The sequence below is a fragment of the Urocitellus parryii genome, chromosome 9 (genome assembly GCF_045843805.1).
Source record: "Urocitellus parryii isolate mUroPar1 chromosome 9, mUroPar1.hap1, whole genome shotgun sequence".
In the NCBI taxonomy this organism is placed as follows: Eukaryota; Metazoa; Chordata; class Mammalia; order Rodentia; family Sciuridae; genus Urocitellus; species Urocitellus parryii.
Window position 1 is genome coordinate 86,797,326 of NC_135539.1, and position 22,713 is coordinate 86,820,038.

General features: G+C 42.2%; 1 pseudogene; it reads left to right on the forward strand.

The window, feature by feature from the left end:
• The first annotated feature begins 7,296 nt into the window (after positions 1-7,296).
• Positions 7,297-22,713, forward strand: part of LOC113184164 (melanoma inhibitory activity protein 2-like) — a 146,114-nt pseudogene continuing 130,697 nt past the window's right edge.

A 22,713-nucleotide genomic window follows, 5' to 3' on the forward strand; every position in this document is an offset into this window, starting at 1 on the left:
ACCCTCAAAACAAATACCCGGTGACCTACCTCCTCCAGCCTTCTACAGTTATCACCCAGTAAATCCATCAGTGGATTAGTTCATTAATTAGGTAAAAATTCGTAATCTAATTATTCACCTATGAAACTTCTAGCATTGCTTCACACAAAAGCTTTTGGGAGACACCTCATATCTAAACCATAACATAGCTAAGATAAATTTTTAAATAACAAGTCAAAAACCAATGGTTCACAGTACTTTTGTGGCCACTGCTTTGCAAGCAAGTTGGACAGGAAGGTGGATACCTAAGGTAGGAGAGCATGATTTCCTGAGCAGGAGGGACTGACTTGTGAACCAGGAGTTCATCAATAGATGGTCTTAGTCCTCATGAGTTGGTAGCTGGGACAGCAACTTATCATCTCAAGGCTCATTCCCTCCTGCTTTTCCATATGAGATCAGCAATGTGCTGGGAGTAGCCACATTCCCATCTAAGATCATGGTTCTGGTGTGATCATACAACTCAGCTTTGAGTAAAGGGTTGTGGGATTTCTAGGGAGAAGACAGAAGGGATGCCATGGACGCCTACTGTTCTCTGTACTTCCTGATACAGGTGGGGAGCACACAAGTGACAGCTGGAGCCCTAGTCATTATGGGTCTTGAGGCACTCCAGAAGGGAAGCTGTAGAGGTTAGCAAAGCTGAGATGCTTAGGAGACCCTGTGTGGGTCCACCTTGTACATTATCAACCTGCTGTTGCTCCTATCTGTGTCCTATTTTATCTCTCCTATTACATTTTAACAAACTCCACATGCTGTACTCAGGGATGTGAATTGTGTTGCAGACCTCAAAACCTCTAAGTAAAATGGCTTGTCTCCAATTTTTCTACCAAAGTGCCTTCCTACAAACTTTTGTGGATTCAAGAGAGAAATGAGAGCTTGTCCTCCAGCCTTCCTTCTTTGCCTGTCTTAACTCACTCTGGTTAACTGCCAGCTACCCAGACATCTATCAGCTGACGGCTGCAGCAAAGGAGGTGCACATTGTATACCTGCAGAAAGCAGGCATTTCCTATCCTTGCAGATGGTGTATCCTTCCAATGGCTTCTCCAGGATACTTGTGCTCTCCAGGCTGGGGCCCCACAGAACCACTGCTGAATCCTGAGGCTGGCCACGGCATGGCCACTGCAGGCACAGGTAGGTAATGGCCTGAGGTCTGAAATTCAGGTTCAGAAGGATAATAGGCCAGGAGGATGGTGGGAGGACAATAGTCACTACCCAGGATGCTGCTTCCAGAGGTCTCTGAGGCGCCCCTTCACTCTGTTTATCTTCAGGAAGGTGTCCTCATCCTACTGAATTGGAGGGCAGTGCTGCTGTGAGCATGGACCAACTTACATCAAACAGTGATCACTTCAGGCCTGTGTGTCCAGAAACCTCACTGGACCCAGGCCTATGCCCTGGACTATAAGCCAGAGTGGATGATCTCCACTTAGGACTGGGTCCAGGATTCCATGAGAGTGGACAATGTCCTCTTGATTCTGTGTTCAGGACTTGGTCACAGTGGACACTATGCACCTGTTCCTGTGTCCAGGACTCAGTCACAGTAGACATTGTGCACTCAGCTTTGTATGTACAGTATTCTTAGTCATAGTGGGCTGTGTGTACCTGGTCCAGTGCTCAGGATTCTCAGTCACAGTGCACTGTATGCACGAGCCCTCTGTGTCCAGGACTCTCAGTCACAGTGGACAGTGAGCACTCAGTCCTCTCTGGCCAGGACTCTCAATTGCAGTGGACTGTGTGTACCTGGTCCTATATGTCCAGTACCCTCAGTCCCAGTGGATAGTGCGCATCCTGTCCTGTGTGTAAGGACTCACAGTCACAGTGAACTATGTGTACTTGGTCAGGTGTTCAGGACTGTCAGACATAGTGGACAGTGTTCACTCAGCTTTGTGTGTCCGGGGGCTATCAGTTACAGGATTGTGTGCACCCAGACCCATATGTCCAGGACTCAGTTAAGGTGGACAGTGTGCACCCTGCCTGTTTCCAGGACTTTTAGACACAGTGGACAGTGTGCACTCTGCCCTGTGTGTCCAGGATTCTCAGACATAGTGGACTGTGTGCACCCTGCCCTTGTGCCCAGGATTTTTGTCATGGAGGACAGCCTGTACCAAGTCTTGTGTGTCCAGAACTATAAGTCACAAGATTGTGTGCACCCAGACCTGTGAGTCCAGAACTGTCAAAGTGGTCAGTGTGCACCCTGCCCTATGATGTTGTAAACTTGCTTGGAATGCCTGCCCATGCCTTTAACTCATCTATGTCTGGCTTTCCCAGACCAGATAACAACCCTCTCCAAAACTTTAGTGTCACCTCAAAAATCCTGGATTTCCCTGGCCAGATAATGACCCTCTCTGAGGCTCTAATGAGCCTCATAAATTCTGATGTCAGGGCCAGCTAAAATATTAACTAGCCTTTGTGTTATGCTTGTCAAAATTTTGTTATCTGTAAGTTCTCAAACCCCCCTTTGTGTAACTTTCTGTGCTATAAAGTTGTACTCCTAGAGAGCTAAGGGGATGTCTTCTGTTCCTGTGGTTTTTGGGAGAGGCAGCTGGCCAGTCAAAATTGTAAGCTTGCTTTAATTTTATTTCAGTTGGAGTCAGTGGTCTTTTCTTTGCATCATGGTCTAACATCTAGGAACACTGGCAAACTGACACTTAAAATTAACTAATATAGGGCTGGGGATGTGGCTCAAATGGTAATGCATTAGCCTGGCATGTGCGGGGCAGTGGGTTCGATCTTTAGCACCATATAAAATAAAATAAAGATGTTGTATCCACCGAAAACTGAAAAATAAATATTAAAAAGCTCTCTCTCTCTCTCTCTCTATCTATCTATCTCTTCTTTAAAAAATTAACTTATATAGTAACTAAATTGTTATTATTTCTAGAGAAGTTCAACAATAGTGAGTGGGGTCTCCATGGCAGGTGAGCAGGTTCCATTCCACTTGATACTAGATACACCTCCTCTGTACCTCCACAAAATAGAATCTTCAAAAAAAAATCAAGTGAAGAAGAAAGGGGGGAAATGGCATGCACCATGCAGAACTTAGAGATGAGGAGAAGGTCTGGAAAGAGGAGAAACTGCACCCTGTGTTAGGATGTGGGACTATGGAGGATTTTTCTTCCCCTTCATTTTTCATCTATTCTGTTAGATGGCTGTATAATTTCATGTCTAGCATAAAATTATTTTTAAAATTAGCAATAGTCAAAAAAGACAGATAATTTTTTTTTTCTTCTGGGAAAGACTGGCTGCCATGTGGTTCTATCTCTCCTGGTTATTCTCACGTGGGTGCCTGGTGGCTGCTCCTTAGAGACTGCAATCATAGGTGGAATTTTATCTCTCCTGTCTCTGCTTTGGCTGGTTGTCCTCAGCTGGTGCTGTTCACTTCAGGGCCTACTCTGTCTTGACCTGGTCTTCTTTTCTGTCTCTCTGTGTCCTCTTTGATTTGGGGTACACCCTTAAATTGTGATGATTCACCTTATAATCCTAAATGAACCACATCTGCAAAGACCATGAACCTCACATTCTAAAGTTCAAGGTGAACATGAATTGGGAAGTGCATCATCCAACCCATTATAAAGACCAAGCAAAATAAATTAACTAAAGGCACATGCTCCAAATATAATTCTTACTTCAAATGAAGAAGGACATGGGTTAAAAACAGACCCACTTGAGAGAACTCTAAAGCAACACTGCCCCCCCCCACAAGCTGTTTAATTTTCCCAAAACAACCAAATCAATTCTGATGTGATCTGTGTATCAACCACCCATAAATCTAAAGATGTACTCATCAATACGAGTACTGAATACCTTCATGCTATTACACTGTTCCAGGTATATTCACTTGTAACAGAAACTGAGCCTTCACAAGAATCAAATTCAACAGAAAATAATCTCATTCACCTTCCAATTGGCAAAGAGAATCTTTGTTATATAATGGACAAGGCATTGGCATAGTATTTGTAGGTATAATTAGTAAATATGCTGTCGGTATACTTTTCTCTTTGAAGTCGTGTATGTCTGTGAGTGTGTGCATGTGAGAGTGGGTGGGTAGATAGATAGATATTGAGGGATGCTGGGCAGGATCAACCTGGACAGCTGGGTAGGTGCTCTTGAGTCTTGTCATCTCTTCATGGCACAGCTCCCTTTGAAGTTGGGCTGGATGCATGTGACTGAGCCCTTACAGTAGATTGGATGGATCATCTCCCTCACTTTCAGGCCTGAACAAACTCCTCCAGTTTTTCTCTTCTGGGAAGAACAGACAACCATGCACCATAGTTGGTTGCAGTGCCAGACAGAACCAGTGTGGATCCCTGGGTCTGCATGGGTGGAGAGACCACAGAGCCACTGGACTCCCAACTGGGTTGGGAGTGAGAAACAGCTATGCTTGTCCATTTCATGGATCCTTTAAGTGTCTTTCCTTGCTATAGTTTGGGTATTGACAGATCCTCCAAGGCCCACTTACTGAGGCCTTGTCCACTGGGTGGTGCTACTGGGAGGAGGTGGAACCTTTGAGAACCTAGTGGGAGGTCCAGAGGCCCCTGGAGTGTGCCCTTGAAGAGGAGTGTGGGACCCTAGCCATTCCCTCCTCCCCTTTGACTTCCTGGCTGATGACAGGAGCAGTTCTGCTCCGCCACACCCTCCCACCATGATGGGCCTCCCCACCACAGGCCCAAAACAACAGCACCAGCCCATCAGGGACTGGCAACTCTAGAACTGTGGGCCTAAAGAAAACCTTTTTCTTCATAAGCTGATTAGCTCACATATTTGTTTTAGTGAAGGAAAGTGGACTAACACAATTATTAACTTTCTAGAGACTCTGAAGCAGTCCACACATGTCCTCCTCTTTGCTCTTATCGCCCAGACTCCACAGTGCCTCCTTGCAGCAGGCCAGTCTGTGCATGGCCTTTCCCCCCTGTAGATAGAGCTCTTTTATGAGGCTGGATCCTCTGCCTTAATTGTTGTTATTGCCCAGGCCCAGGCATAATGAGCACACAACTTTCTGATTTGTCTTTCTGGATGAAAGAGGAAGAATTTGTCAAAATGTCATTTATAAGCCAATTTTCAAGAAGAATTTATTATAAAGTAGATGTTTCCATTAATACCACTGAAGTCTCACATCTGAGTCATCACAGGTCCAATTGGGTCTTTAGTCCTCCACAATGCACTGGGTGTACTGGTTTCCAAACACCTCCTCTCTGTGCTTCCCCATCCCAACTCCAGCCTGCCCACCTCTCTGGGCAGACATCTTCCTACTTCCCAGGAATGAAGGTGACCTGGTGAGAATGGCCCTTTCCCATCTTGGCACACATAGTTGCAGGAAGTCACCCTTCTGTTCAAGTCACTTCCTGCAGCTTCAAGAAGTACTCCACCTCCTGTCTTTACTAGTGGCCTCTGCTCTGGAGACTCTCTTGCTTGGACGTGTTCCTCCATTCATTGTGTAAACATTCTCAAGATTTCTATTTATTTTGAGAGATAGGGGTATAATTTTATTTTGTTTCATATGGATTTCCAGTTTTCCCAGCACTATCTGTTGAAGATGCTATCTTATCTCCAGTGTATGTTTTTGGCACTTTTGTCTAATATAAGATAATTGTAATTTTGTGGGTTAGTCTCGGTGTCATCTGTTCTGTATCACTGTCTACCAGTCTGTTTTGGTGCCAATACCATCCTGTTTTTGTTACTATTGCTCTGTAGTACAGTTTAGGTCTGGTATAGCAATGCCACCTGCTTCGCTCTTCCTGCTAAGAATTGCTTTAGCTATTCTGTGTCTCTTAATGGATCAAGGACTTAGGAATTAGACCAGAGACTCTGCATTTAATAGAAGAAAAAATAAGCCCTAATCTTCATCATGTGGAATTAGGCCCCAACTTCCTTGATAAGACTTTGATAATGCAAGAATTAAAACCAAGAATCAATAAATGGGATAGAATCAAACTAAAAAGTTTCTTCTTAGCAAAAGAAACAATCTGTGAGGTGAACAGAGAGCCTACATCCTGGGAGCAAATTTTTACCCCTCACACATCAGATAGAGCACAAATCTCTAGGGTAGTTCTTTACTAAAAAAGCTAAGCACCAAAAAAACCAAATAACCCAATCAACAAATGGGCCAAGGACCTGGACAGACTCAGAAGAGGATATATAACCAATCAACAAATATATGAAAGAATGCTCATCATCTCTAGCAATCAGAGAAATGCAAATCAAACTACTCTAAGATATCATCTCACTCCAGTCAGAATTGGCAGCTATTATGAAGACAAACCTTAATAAGTGTTGGCAAGGATGTGGGAGAAAAGGCACACTCATATATTGCTGGTGGGACTGCCAATTGGTGCAGCCAATATGGAAAGCAGTATGGAGATTCCTTGGAAATCTGGGAATGGAACCACCATTTGACCCAGCTATCTCTCTCCTTGGACTGTACCCAAAGGACTTAAAAACAGCATACTACAGGGACACAGTTACATCAATGTTTATAGCAGCACAATTCACAATAGCTAAACTGTGGAGCCAACCTATATGCCCTTCAGTGGATGAATGGATAAAAAAATGTGGCATATATACACAATGGAATTTTACTCAGCAATAAAAGAGAATAAAATCATGGCATTTGCAGGTAAATGGACGGCATTAGAGAATATAATGCTAAGTGAAGTTAGCCAATCCCCCCCCCCCCCAAAAAAAAAAAAACAAAAAACAAAGAACAAATGCCGAATGTTTTCTCTGATATAAGGAGGATGACTCATAGTGGAATAGGGAGCAGGGAGCATGTGAAAAATAGATGAATTCTAGATAGGCAAGAGGGGTGGGAGGGAAAGGGAGGAAGCAGTGGATTAGCAAGGATGGTGGAATGTGATGGACATTATTATCCAAAGCACATGTGTGAAGACATGAATTGGGTGTCAACCTACTTTATATACAACCAGAGATATGAAAAACTGAGGTATATATGTGTTATAAGAATTGTAATGCAAAAAAAAAAGTACATGTATAAAGACATGAGGGATTAGGGGAAGATGGTGGTGAATGGCAGTGTAGCAGCCCTGTGTCCCACGTCACTGCGCTGGCGATGAGCATTTTCACAATGGCTGGAAGCTGTCTTGACAGGAATGTTCAGCAAAGTTGGGATGCAGTGAAACCTAGGGGAAGATTTTCAAAACCTGAGGATCAGCGACCGTGGTTCAATGGCGAGTGAATCTGAGCCAACCGGTGCATGGAGATTCAGGCTGACTGATCCCCCTCCCACCAGCTGGCTCCTGCACACCGATGTGCCAGCAACGCAGAGAAACGGAGCTACAGATCCTGTGGGGTCCTGCCAACCATGCCTCCAGAGTGCTTCAGACCAAGTTCTGGGGTTGGGACGGGGGAGAGAAACGGCCCAGATCTTCCCTCCACACCAGACACCACACCAAGGAAGCCAGCAGCCACCATATTGGGGAGCTGACGTCACCATCATCAGTGTTCGGCAGGTCCCATCCCATTGTAGCAAATTCAGCAACAGAACAGGTGTGTGACACTAAGCCCCTCTCTCATACAGCTGGGAAATCTCATAAAATCTCTCCCCAGTTCTCCGTGGGCATAAATATAAGAGGCGAGGGAAACAGAAAAGGCACCTGACCTCCAACCCCCCCCTCCCACCAGCAGTGAAAACCAAAACCTGTCTCGCCAGCTGGGGGGGCGGGGCGGAGCGTGGCTATCGGAGGAAAATGAAAGAATAGGCTGCCATCTCCCAACTCCCACGCTCTGCAGCTGTGAGGTCTGGGTGAATAAAGAACAGTCATTCAAGAGAGCACGGTATCCAAGAAACTGCAGGCCCAGAGTATAGCTTGAACTGTGGGGAGATACCACAGTAGGGAGGGCCTGGCTAGAGACCAGGAGCAACCCTAACTGAATGGGATTGGAGAGGCATCCAGTTTGGAGAGGGGGAGCCGCCTCACAAGGATTGTTTCCTACATCCGGAGGGCAGAGTCTTTGTCTGGAAAGCATAGCTCCACCTACTGGAAGCAAAGAAAATAGAATCCTAAGAGTGCATTTTTTAAAATTTTAATTTTATTATTTTTTTCATTCATTCTTTCTTTTTCTTTTTTTCCTCTCTCTTTCTCTTTCTTGGATTTTGTCCTTACCTTTTCCTTATCTTTCCTCTCAAGCATGACCACTTCTATTACATATAATTTACTAAATGCAAATAGGTGAATGTTCCGAGGTGGACTAGAGTCCTCTGAAGTACTTAGCTGCCCCCAAATACTCCTGTCTATTCTCTTGTTAATATCCTCCAGTATTTGAGCAATCCCCCAAAGAAGCTAAGATATACTAACCTCCATACCATCACATCTCCTGACCTTAACATAAAATCCTAAGACCAAACCTTAATTCTCTATACGCCCTCAGAATCTGTAGGTCTATAATGAAACTAATGAATATACTTTAAATCACAATAAAAGCCAACATCTCTAGACATTGTCTCCCATCACAAAGGAGAGATCTTGGAGCTATACAAAAGCTAGATGCATCAGAAAAAATGGTCAGATAAAGAACTCAAGGCATATTTGATTCAGATGGAATGGAATCTTAAAGAGGTCATTAGACAGCAAATGCAAACAATGAAATATCAGTTCCACAATGAATTACATAAACAAATTCAAGAAGCAAAAGAACAACTCTACAGGGAGATAGAGGTTATAAAAAATCAAACAGAAATCCTAGAAATGAAGGAAAGTATAAACTAAATTAAAAAGTCAAATGAGAGTATCACCAGTAGAGTAGACCAAGTAGAAGTCAGAACATCAGACAACGAAGATGAAATATATCATCTCGAAAAGAGTCTAGTCAACTCATAAAGGTTGGTAAGAAATCATGAGCAAAACATCCAAGAGATATGGGATATAAAAAAAAAAAAAACAAATTTAAGAGTTATTGGGATAGAGGAAGGTATAGAGGTCCAAACCAAAGGAATGAGCAATCTGTTAAATGAAATAATTATAGAAAACTTTCCAGACATGAAAAATGAAACAGATGTCTAAATCCTAGAAGCCTACAGGAAGCCAAATGTTCAAAACCACAACAGACCAATGTCAAGACACATTATTATGAAGATATCCAACATACAGAACAAGGAGAGAATATTAAAATCTACAAGAGAAAGGAGGCAGAATACATTTAGAGGTAAACCAATTAGGTTAACAGCTGATTTTTCATCACAGACGCTGAAAGCAAGAAGATCCTGGAACAACCTTTTTCAAATGCTGAAAGATAATGGGAGCCAACCAAGAATATTGTATCCAGCAAAACTAAGCTTCAGGATTGACAATGAAATAAAAATCTTCCATGATAAACAAAAGTTAAAAGAATTCGCAGCCAGAAAACCAGCATTGCAAAGCATTTTGGGCAAAACACTACATGAAGAGGAAATGAAAAACAGCAACCAAAACCAACAGTGGGTAGTACCTCAGTAAAGGGGGGGGGTAAAAAACTAATTAAAGAGGAAAAACAAACCAAATTTTAAAAATAATTAAACTAATAAACAAACATGACTGGAAGTACAAGCCATATATCAATAGTAACCCTAAACATTAATGGCATAAACTCACCAATTAAGTGACATAGGCTAGTAACCTGGATTAAAAAAGCAGATCCAACAATATGCTGCCTTCAGGAGACTCATCTGATAGGAAAAGACATACACAGGCTGAAGGTGAAAGGTTGGGAAAAATCATACCATGCACATGTACCTCGGAAGCAAGCAGGGGTGGCTATATTCATATCAAATAAAATCAGCTTCAAGCCTAAATTAATCAAAAGGGATAAAGAAGAACACTATATATTGTTAAAGGGAACCATTCCATAACAATTATCAATTTATATTCCCCAAACAATGGTACTCCTATGTTCATAAAACAAACTCTCCTCAATTTCAAGGGACAAATTGACCACAACACAATAATTATGGGTGACTTCAACATACCTTTCTCACCACTGGACAGATCTTCCAAACAAAAGTTGAATAAAGAAACTATAGAACTCAATAAAAAAATTAATAACCTAGACTTCACTGACATATATAGAATATATCAACCATCAGCAAGCGGATATACTTTTTTCTCAGCAGCACATGGATCCTTCTTAAAAATAGACGATATATTATGCCATAGGGCAACTCTTAGAAATTATAAAGGAGTAGAGATAATACCATGCATCTTATCTGATCATAATGGAATGAAACTGGAAATCAATGACAAACGAAGGAGGGAAAAATCATACATCACTTGGAGAATGAACAATATGTTACTGAATGATCAATAGGTTACAGAAGACATCAAGGAGGAAATTAAAAAAATTCATAGAGACAAATGAAAGCATAGACACGACATATCAGAATCTATGGGATGCAATGAAAGCAGTCCTGAGAGGAAAATTCATAGCTTGGAGTTCATTCCTCAAAAAAAAAAAGGAAAAACTAACAAGTAAATGATCTCACACTTCATCTCAAAACTCTTGAAAAAGAAGAGCAAAACAACAGCAAATGTAGAAGGCAAGAAATAATTAAAATCAGAGCTGAAATCAATGAAATTGAAATAAAAGAAACAATTGAAAATTTGACAAAACTAAAAGTTGGTTCTTTGCAAAAATAAATAAGATTGACAGACCCTTAGCCATGCTAACGAAAAGAAGGAGAGAGAACTCAAATTACTAGCATACAGGATGAAAAAGGCAATATCACAACAGACACTACAGAAATACAGATGATAATTAGAAATTATTTTGAAACCTTATATGTCAATAAAATAGAAGATAGTGAAGACATCGATAAATTTCTTAAGTCATATGATCTGCCCAGATTGAGTCAGGAGGATATACACAACTTAAACAGACCAATATCAATTGAGGAAATAGAAGAAGCCATCAAAAGACTACCAACCAAGAAAAGCCCAGGCCAGGTGAGTATACAGCAGAGTTTTATAAAACATTTAAAGAAGAACTAATACCAATATTTTTCAAGCTATTTCACGAAATAGAAAAAGAGGGAGTACTTTCAAATTTATTCTACAATGCCAACATCACCCTGATTCCTAAACCAGATAAAGACACTTCAAAGAAAGAAAACTACAGACCAATATCTCTAATGAACATAGATGTAAAAATCCTCAATAAAATTCTGGCATATCGGATGCAAAAATATATCAAAAAGATCATGCACCCTGATAAAGTAGGATTCATCCCTGGGATGCAAGGCTGGTTCAATATATGGAAATCAATAAATGTTATTCACCACATCAATAGACTTAAAGATAAGAACCACATGATCATCTCGATAGATGCAGAAAAAGCATTCGACAAAGTACAGCATCCCTTTATGTTTAAAACATTAGAAAAACTAGGGATAACAAGAACTTACCTCGACATTGTAAAAGCTGTCTATGCTAAGCCTCAGGCTAGCATCATTCTAAATGGAGAAAAATTGAAGGCATTTCCTCTAAAATCTGGAACAAGACAGGGATGCCCTCTCTCACCACTCCTATTCAACATAGTTCTCGAAACACTGGCCAGAGCAATAAGACAGACGATAGAAATTAAAGGCATAAAAATAGGAAAAGAAGAACTGAAATTAGCAGTATTTGTGGATGACATGATCCTATACCTAATGGACCCAAAAGGTTCTACCAAAAAACTTATAGAACTAGTAAATGAATTCAGCAAACTGGCAGGATATAAAATCAACACTCATAAGTCTAAGTCATTCCTGTATATCAGTGACAAACCCTCTGAAAGGGAAATCAGGACAACCACACCATTCACAATATCCTCAAAAAATAAAATACTTGGAAATCAACCTAACAAAAGAGGTGAAAGATCTTTACAAAGAAAACTACAGAACCCTAAAGAAAGAAATAGAAGAAGACCTTAGTAGATGGAAAGATATACCTTGTTCATGGATAGGCAAAATTAATATCATTAAAATGCCCATACTACCAAAAGTACTCTATAGGTTTAATGCAATGCCAATCAAAACCCAGTGGAATTCCTCGCAGAAATAGAAAAGGCAAACATGAAATTCATCTGGAGAAATAAAAGACCCAGAATAGCTAAAGCAATTCTAAGCAGGAAGAGTGATGGTATAGCAATATCAGATTTTAAACTATACTACAGAGCAATAGTCACAAAAACAGCATGGTACTGGTTCCAAAACAGGTGGGTAGACCAATGGTACAGAATAGAGGACAGAGACCAATCCACAAAATTACAACTACCTTATATTAGACAAAGGTGCTAAAAGCATGCAATGGAGAAAGGATAGCATCTTCAACAAACGGTGCTGGGAGAACTGGAAATCCATATGCAACAAAATGAAATTGAATCTCTTTCTCTTACCATGCACAAAAGTTAACTCAAAATGGATAAAGGAACTAGGAATCAAACCAGAGACTCTGCGTCTAATAGATGGAAAAGTTGGCCCTAATCTCCATCTCATGGTGTTGGGCTCCAAATTCCTTAATAGGACATCTATAGCACAAGAGTTAAAATCAAGAATCAACAAATGGGATGTATTCAAACTAAAAATTTTTTTCTCAGCAAGAGAAAGCATAAGTGAGGTAAATAGGGAGCCTACATCCTGGGAACAAATTTTTACCCCTCACAGTTGAGATAGAGCACTAATCTCCAGAGTATACAAAGAACTCAAAAAGTTAAACAACAACAACAAAAAACAAATAACCCAATCAACAAATGGGCCAAGGATCTAAACAGACACTTCACAGAGGAGGATATATAATCAATCAACAATTACACGCAAAAAAATGCTCACTATCTCTAGCAATCAGAGAAATGCAAATTAAAACCACTCTAAGATACCATCTCACTCCAGTAAGAATGGCAGCCATTATGAAGTCAAATAATAACAAGTGCTGGCGAGGATGTGATGAAAAAGGTACACTCATACATTGCTGGTGGGACTGCAATGTGGTGCAGCCAATTTGGAGGGCAGTATGGAGATTCCTTGGAAAGCTGGGAATGGAACCACCATTTGATCCAGCTAGTCCCCTTCTTGGACTATACCCGAAATACCTAAAAAGAGCATACTACAGGGACACAGCTACATCAATGTTCATAACAGCAAAATTCACAATAGCTAGATTGTGGAACCAACCTAGATGCCCTTCAACAGATGAATGGATAAAAAGAATGTGGCATTTATACACAATGGAATATTACTCAGCACTAAAAATAACAAAATCATGGCATTTGCAGGGAAATGGCTGGCATTAGAGCAGATTATGCTAAGCAAAGTTAGCCAATCCCTAAAAAACAAATGCCAAATGTCTTCTCTGATATAAGGGAGGTGACTCAAAACAGAGTAGGGAGGAAGAACATGTGAAGAAGATTACCACGAAACAAGGAAAAGAGGTGGGAAGGAATGGGAGGGAGAAGGGGAATTGCACAGAAGATGGAAGGAGACCCTATGGTTACACAAAATACATATATGATGGTGTGAGGGGGAAGGGGAGAAAAAAAAGAGAGAGATAAGTGTCACAGTAGAATGGGTAGAGAGAGATGATGGGAGGGGAGGGGAGGGTTGAGGAGATAGGGAGGGCAGCAGAATACAACTGACACTAGGATTGGTGTATGTATACACATGGATGTATAACCAGTGGGATCCTGCAATCTGTACACGTGGAAAAATGAGAATTCATACCCTATTTGAATCAAATGTATGATATGTCAAGATCATTGTATTGTCTTGAGTAATAAAATAAATAAAGACATGAAATGGCATGAACATACTGTATATACAAAGATATGAAAAATTGTGCTCTCTATGTGTAATAAGAATTATAATGCATTCTGGTGTCATGTATTTAAAAAATCAAATCAATTAAATAAAAAAAAGGTTTCCATTTCTTAAAGTGAAACTCCCCCTCTGGATCCTCCTGGTTACTGGAAGGACAGGAGACATACACTTTCCCCAGCCCTCAGACAACCTCATGGATAATAGAACAGGCAGCATTCCCTTTTGGCTGGGTGGGTCCTCTTTTCCAAACGGACACTGTTTAGCAGATGGAGGAGGCCAGTGGACACTCTAGAACAGGTTTCTACCATCACTGGCTTGACCATAGTCAGAGAGACTGACAGCACCCAGAAACTTTCCTAAGCTCACAGGCTTAATGATTAATCAGGTTAATCCTTCTCTTCAAAAAAATCTTTCTACTTCTGCACAGCCCATCCCCTAAAGGTGGAGCTGCAGACCACAGTGGCTCTGCCTCTGACTGCTGCTCTCTTCACCTGTGGAGTCCACCTGAGGATCACCACTGGGGAAGGGAGGCTCTGCCACTGCAAGTAGAGTGGAAGGTGAGCTGGGCAGCCTCCAGCCAGGCCCTCTGCCTAACAGTCACAAGGCCTGGCCCTGCTTCTTGTGGCCCTCACTCCTATGGTTAGAGTGCACACAGCTCTGTTCCTATCTGCAGGCCTAGCTTTCAATCCACCTGTGCAGTTTACCTGGATTCAGTAGCTCAATTCCTTCTTCCTGTCAGCCACATTTTGTGTTTTACTCCTGTGTGATTGATTCCCCTCTTTAACCCTGGCTTTGATAAACACAGCACCACAACACACTCTTGCCATGCAAAGGGCCTTGCCAAGAGCCTAGCATGTCCTTCTGTGGTCTGCCTCCCTCCTTGGAATGTGAGACCCCTGAACTGGGTGTTCCAATGTGGTAGGTTCCCAGTGAATTTTTGTTAAGTAAGTGAATGAGTAGAGGGAACAAACAAAATTGCCCCCTTTTTATCCCCACAGCTTGTCACTAAGTTTGATGCATTCTGTTTCCTCAACAACTCTCATGTCTGTCAGCTCCTTTCCCTGCCTGCCCAGAGTGAGTTAACTCAGGCCTCATTTCTTCCTGTGGAGCTTGGAGCACAGCTCCTACTACACCTGTCACTCAGCATCCTACCCTCCTTCTCAACACCACTCCAGACTGCCTGGGATATACCATACATCACACTGCTATGCCTCTCAGAGCCTCTGCACAGCTTCCCATATCCACACTGGGTGGAGCATGAGGCCGAGGCAGGCTGTGAGGCCCTGTAGGATGGGATCCACTCCTGTTATCACCATCTCCCACATCTCCTCTCACTCACTCTCCCTGCACCAGTCAAATGAAAGTATCTCCTGTGTCCCATGCCCAGACTTCTTTTCTGAAGATAAACTTTGAGTTTTAGTCCAATTTTAGTTTATAGAAAAACTGAAAAGACAATGAAGAAGGTTAATGATACCTCTCAGCTAGTTTCACCAATGGTTAGCATAGACATGGCTTTGAACATCTGTCACAATCAATGAATCTACGCTGACATGTTGACTAATGTCCATGTGTTACTCACTCTGTAGTTCTTGTCTTTCTTCTGTCTGCAGATCCTATCCAGGATGCTACGTTAAGCAGCATGGTCATATTGTGTGGGCTCCTCTTGGCAGTCATGGTATCTCAGACTTCCTTGGGTTTCCAGGACCTTTACAGAAGCATTGAGAGGCACTGGTTGGGGGTTTGTAGGACATCCTCAACTGCTCTGCTTTGATGCCATTTCCCAGCATATGATCTTGGGCTTTTACTCTGTTCAAAAGAAAGAAATTAATTCACAATGAAAATAATTTCTGTAGCATTGAAAGAATTGCTGCTAATAACAATCTTCTCAAGTTAATGATCCTGGGAGTTTAATTTAAAGAGAAAGAATGAACTTTAAGAGCAGTTAGAATTCGAGCTAACAGCTAATCCTCCAACTGCCAGTTTAGAATCCAGGAAAAGTACAATTCTTAAAACAAAAAAGAAAAAGAATAGGAAGGAAGGAAACAAAGGAGGCTGTGACAGGGAAGGAGGAAGAGGAGGAGAGAGGGAGAACGTTAAAGAGTTTTCAGTTTAGGAAGAACAAGGACTTGGTAATAATAATCCCCCTGTACCCATGTTTTTATGGAGACATAAAAGTACATAAAAGTACAAGGAGAGAAGTTTGTTATGACAGAAGTGGAAATCCATCTGTAAGGGCCCTCATCCAGGGATAAACAAATAGGAACCACAGAGGAACGTGGAGCTTTTGAAAATCCATAAAGATGAGTAGGACAAAACATGTTAAAAATTAATCAGAAAGACTGAAACTGCACCACTGTGATATTGCCTCCATAACAGTAAGGAAGAGCCCCTCATGTGGCTGAGGGTTTAGGCTTACAGGGGAGGTGGGGGTGGGAGTTGCTGTGCAGGAGATTATGCATGTGACTTCAGGAGGGCCCCAGAGGCACAGATCAACCCTGTTGTCTGACTCAATGTCATTGTGTTAATCTTTTGCTCCTGCTTGAGTTTCCCAAAGCAGCAGATACCAGGCTACATTGCAACTGAACCTGCCCTTAAATGGACCAAAGAATCTGTCACTGCCCACTCTCCTCCTCTTGGAACTATAGAATTCCCTTTCCTCAGGTCAACAATCCACCCAGCAGGTAACTTAGATGCCAAAAACAGTGTTTTTTTCCTGAGGCCTTGGTTTTAATCACAGGCTTATCCATGGGTGTTGGGTTTGAAGATACCTGGAGAGAGGAAGGAAGTGTGATGGTCAGTCCTGTATGTCTGCTTGGCCAGACTACAGTGCCCAGGTGGTCAGTCGGCCTGGATGTTGATACAAAGGTATTTTAAAGATGTGATTGACACTGAAGTCTGCAGATGGAGAGTCAAGCAGATTGTCTTCCAAAATGTGAGTGGGCCTCAGCAAATGAAAGACCTTAAGAAAGAAGAATGAGCTTCCCTCTGGAAAAGGAACCTCTGCCCACAGACTGCTTCCAGACTAAGCTGCAACCTCAGCACTTCCTCCAGCCTGCAATCTGTTCTGCACATCATGTTAAACTTGCTACTCTTCACAGTTGGTGAGCTTAGTTCAATAAAATAAGACTCTCTCTCTCCCTCTCCCTTTTAGTACTGCAACTCGACAGTTCAGGAGATCCATCCTTCCTGACATGTGACCATCGTGATCCTATAGGTAAGTTGGGACATGCTAGTGACAGGGATTTTGCTATGCTGTGGAGGCAATGAAACCATCAGAGGTCTCCTCTCAGGCCTGGCTGTAAGTCACCCTCCCTTGGACTCTGGTTCTGGCAGGCACACACTGTGGCCACATTGCACTTGCTTCTACCTGGCCAGATTGGGACGTGTGCAGGAACAAAGGTTTGCTCTTCTATCATCTTCAAACCTTGGAATGCTATTTTTTGAACTATCAATGTTAGTGATGCTTGCAGTTCATCCTCTCCAGAAAGAGAGTCTGTCATCCAGAAACACAACCAACAAGGAAATTACACTCAGAGAAAAGGTAGATGTTTAAGGAAATTTATGGAAAATCAAAGAACTTCCCAGATGACCCCAGACATCTGTCAAGATGGGATCTGTGTTGGGGAGTGTCTACAGAATTGAACTCTGGCCAGTGCTCAAGTTTCTGTTCATCAGACTGAGTCTCTGGCAAAGCAGGACAGGGAGGTCAGCAGGATGATGTGGGTATCTCCACCTGGGCTCAGCAATATGTCCACAGGTTCACATGTCTCCTGCAGCTTTGCAGTGGCATGACTGTCTTATCTTCCCAGCACCCAGCACTATGGCTCCTGGGAGATGGAATATGGCTTGTCTTCTTTGTAGCCACTGTTCTACTTCAAGCCAGACCCTTGTAAATGGCAAGAAGTATGGAAGAAAGGGAAGAAAAAGAGAAAGTATAGGTGGAAAGTGGGGGATGGTTGACACAGAGCAACCTAGAGATGGATTCCTGTTTTCCATGCTCCCCTGGGCTGCAGAACTGCCAGATGGAAGGAAGGTCCTGTCCTTTAGTGCGTTTTTGATGAGAGCAATGGTAACAGTGAACATTTTCCAGAAGTTACCACCTTAGGTGTAGCTGATCTTCATTATTCATATTCTGTTTTTGCAAGTTTACTGCTTGCTAAAACTTTCTTGTAACCCCCAAATAAGTGCCCATGTGCACAGAGCCACCTGATAGCTATGCTTCCTGCTGAGGCTGAATGAGGCATCTGCCTTCCTTTTTGTTCTTACACTGTAAACAAGTGTCTTTTTCTCCACCTGTCCACAGCCCTGTTTAAAACAACCTCCATACATCATGCTGATGTGCTCTTGTGCTGCTGAGAAAAGGAAGGCTTAGACAGCCTCACAGAGAACACACACATCATAAAATCTCCCTTCCAACACAAGCTGTGGCACTTCTGGCCCTGTTTCATGCTAACCAATTGGAAGCTTGTATCAATTAAGGTGTCTCAAACATAAATCACAAGGTGACATGTTGATGGGTGGCTGCAAGCAAATGCGACCAGAGGCTGGCAGCCACCTGGCCCTGGTGCACCTAGGATCAGCACCCCAACATTCCCTGGCTCAGGGTTTGAGGTGACTTTACAGAGCAGATCTGCCATGGGTAATAAGAACTATTAGGCAGACACACCCAGGCTGGAGAGGTCTCCCTCCTGTGGGGGCGAGTCCCCTCTACCCTCGCTAAGGCAGAATACAAGCTCACCCTGACACCAATGTGAAAGGGGTCTCTTGCCTGGAGGAGAAAGTCCCCTCTGGCTGCAGTAGTATAAGGGCTCCCCCTGATACCCTGGTGGGAGGGATCTCCCGCCTGGAGGGTCCAGTCACTGCTACTCCAGCTGCACCTGTATATGAATGCAGTAGGCAGTTGACTACTGACTTTTGGGCATCCTGATCCTGGCTGCATGCTGGATCCCATAGGCAGTGGCTCAGTGCTCATGGGGATGTGATGGAGCAGAGTCATCCTGAGTAAGGGTCAAGTGCTTCCCATTGTTCTGTATAACCCTTCAAGGTAACCCTGAAAAGTACCCCCTGTTGTTGCTCAGGACTTGAGTGGGGTTTCATGGGCTTAAGTGACTTGCCCAAGGTAATCACAGAACTAGTAACTCCTGGGTCCAGAAGTCCAGCCCTGGCAGTCAGACCATGGAGCCTTGGGTGAACCCTGAGCGATATTGCCCACTCACCTTCCCTTCCTGCTGGGGCAGAGTCGTGGGTGTCAGGGGACTAAGACAGTTGTTACACAGAGACCCTAGACTGATGCTCCCATGCAAAAGACATGTGAACCCTTGGGGACATACTAGACTCACAGCACCTGGTGTGCTTAGGCTCTCTTCTATTTGTGTTTTGTGCTTCTGAGGTAGATTTTCACATTGTGGTTACCACAGCTTATATAAAAATCTTAGACTATTTTATGCAGATAACGACTTAATCATGTACAACTCTGTGCTTTGACTATCTACTTAAAACGCACATTCTATGCTTTTGATGTCAGCATTTCCATCACTTTGTACTACATATCTTGACAATCTGTTTGGTCTATAGTTGTCTTAATTTTTCTCTCTCCACATACTGGAGAGAAATATTGACTCAGTATTATTTATAGTATTGATGTCTGTGATTCAAAATATTTTATGTTGCGAATTAGTAATTTTGTTTGTCTGTTTCAACTTCGCTCCCTTCAGCAATTCCAGGGACCTTGTGGTGGGGAACGTGGCTTTTCTTTGGGAACGTCATCACCTACTTCCTCCTCATTTCTGAAGGATAGATTTGCTGGACAAAGGATTCTTGGTTGGTGAGTTTTTCCTTTTTTCCCTTTAGCATATTGAATTTTTCCTCCTGCTTTCACCTAGCCTACAGGGCTTCTGTAGATCAAGTCCTTGAGTGCCACCTTGGGGCTCCTTTGTCTGGGATAAAGAGGTACGTTTTTAAAGCACTACAGTTTCGGTGTACTGCAGACAAGCATAGTCTCAATGAATGTCAGGGAGGACTGTGCCAGGAGCTTCAGAAGTCTTGTGTGGAACAGGGCAGACATTATGGCTCAGCAGAGCTGAGTGAAGTGGTTGGGCTATTCCTTATACCTCCAGCATGGAGGCAGGAAATGTGTTCTCTCTCGATTGTGCTCTCTCTATCTCTGCTTTTTTTAAAAATTGTTGTTGTTGTTGCTTTGATCAAAGAGTCAGAAAACAATCTTAGTTTGGAATAAGCAAAATAAAAATAAATGTAGTTGGAAGGAACACTATGTGATGTCATTTCTCTAGCCAGTGTGAGACAGCCACAAATTTAATGGAATTAGTTACATTGCACTTGAATCAACTTAAACTTGAAATAAATTTGTGGCAGGTATCCAAGAAAATTAAATCCCACAAGAATCTTCACACAGAGTTGCCAGTGGCACCCATCATGGACCTCTGTGATGCTTCCTAAGACATCTGAAAGTCCAAAAAACAAGAAAAGGAATCTGCCTCTGCTTCCTGCTCCAAGGCCTACTTTTATTTAAGAAACTGCATCAAATGGTCTGGTCTGATTTTATCAGTAGACAGGAATTTTAGGAAACACATAAAAAGAAATCCACTGTGATTCTGGTTAATTTTGAAGCACACCACAAAAGCATGGTAACATAAAAAATGAAGAATGAAGAAAAATACCTTTTTAGAATATTAGAATATATACTTTATTTAAGCCATGTGAATGATATAACATCCAAAACAAAAACAAAACTCAAAACATGGTTTTATCCTTTACCCACATGTGCCTCACTTCTTAATAAAAGGGATGAGAAACCTGGGGATCAGTCTTCAAACTGAAGAAAGATTTTTGGTTCTCTCTTCCCCCTCCATGTCCAACACAAACTGGAAAAAGCTATCAACTAGGCAGCATCCAGAAATCCAAGGTCAGTTTAAAGCTGACCAAGAAAAGATGAGACAGAGGGCCCTGAGGAGCAGGCTGGTGACCTGCAGTAGCTGAAGAAGCAAGAGCTGTCCTAAGGAACATAAGCAGAAAAGAGCCAAGACAACACTCCTCCTCTGCCTGCAACTACCACCCTTAGAGCCCAGGGCTGGCTGTCACTCTCCAAGGCTTTCCCGGGTGTCACCTTCTTAGCCACTTAAAGTTGCATGGCTCATTTGCTCCACACCCCAAATAACCTTTCCTTTTCTTTGTTATCCTCTAATAATATTGTAAGTTTCCTTTTTATTAAGTTTATTTTCTAGATCAGAGATCAGCAAAGTACAGTCTTTCAGCCAAATCTGCCCCTCCCCACCTGCTATTAACATTAATATTCACATTACATTTTGCTAGAGCACACCCAGGCCCCTTTGTTTGTGGCTGAAGGGACTGTGGCTGCTTTGAAGCAGCAGCAGAAGGGCTGAGGGGTTGTGGTAGAGATGCAGGGGTCACAAAGCCAAGGATTTGCCCTTTCTGGCCTTTGCAGAAGGTCTCCCTACCTCTGGACAAGCTCCATAAGTACAGGAAACAGCTTTGCTCAATTGTGTTTCCCAAGTGCTGAGCAAATAGTTGAGGCAGAATGGTGCCTTCAGGCAGAAGGTGTTCTGTTTTGCAGCTTTAAAAGAGATAGAGATGGGGGAACCTGAGTCATCACATCCCATACTAGTATTACACCTGGAACACAGAAAGTTCTGTGCACCAGCAGTGAAACCTTTATGTCTTTACTGATTAAGAAAACACCAGATGTTCATGAGAGTTTTTCCCTTTCTTCAAGTTCAAGAACCACAGGAATAAGGGGTCAATAGAGCAGGTTAATGAGGGTTGCTCTTGAGAACTGGGAAGCTGGAGAAACCATCCAAGTCCCCACTTCTCCTGGATTCCTCAGGAATCTCAGTTCCAGTCCTCTCCCAGCAGTAGAGGTGCACTTACAGATATCTGTAGCTTGGTTCACAGGTCATATTTTCCAGGGGAAAGAGGCTCCAGAACAGCCAGGTCACTGTCCCCAGCCTCAGGGAGGAGGGAGGAACTGGTGGCAATAGGCTCAAGTTTTGGTTACTCAGAATCCAAGCAAGGGAATGTACTGATTCCATTTCTACTAGAGGACTGAGGATACCTCTTTAATTTCTTGCATACGATTTCTTCCTTACAGTCCTCTTAAATAAGTTCCTTTTATCTGAAGATTATTGCTATTATAATCAATTAATTTTCATCTCAATGCATACTGAAAAAGTTGTGAACCTGCAGGCAAGAGGATGAATCAGGAAGCAGAAGCAAGAAAAGCCATTTGAAAAGGAACAAGAAATGAAAACCACAGTGATACATGTTCTAGGGGCATGAAAGTTGTGTTTAGCAGAAAATGACCTGACTTCTAAACATGAAGGCTATTTTATCCCCAGCAATCAATGGCAGGTCTTGGAACTTTGGCAAATATGGTTAGAAAAACAATTTGCCTTTGTTAAGAGCTAAACTTTGTGTTTTTTCCTTTTTCTGAGATATCTGTAAAATTTTTCTTTCTTTTTTCAAAATTAATTTTTAGGAATAGGTTGTAGCTCAGTGGCAGAGTGCTTTCTTGCCTTGCATACATGAGACCCTGGGTTTGATCCTCAGCACCACATAAAAATAAATAAAATTAATTTTTAAATTTTACTATTGATACAGGAATCCATTCTTCTTACTGCAGATTAGATCATCAAATATAGGTTATTCTGTATTTCCAAACTTTCTCCCTCAAACATCCCCAATTATTACCATTACTATGGTATCTTGATTATTTTTGCCCACCTTAAAAAATACTTTTATATCTGCATGGATACACATATAGAAAATACTTTGCATTATTCCATGTTTTATCACACAGAGCAATAATAATTTATAACACTGTGCTTGCTTCATTCCACACCTTGTTTTTCAGCAGAAGGATTTTT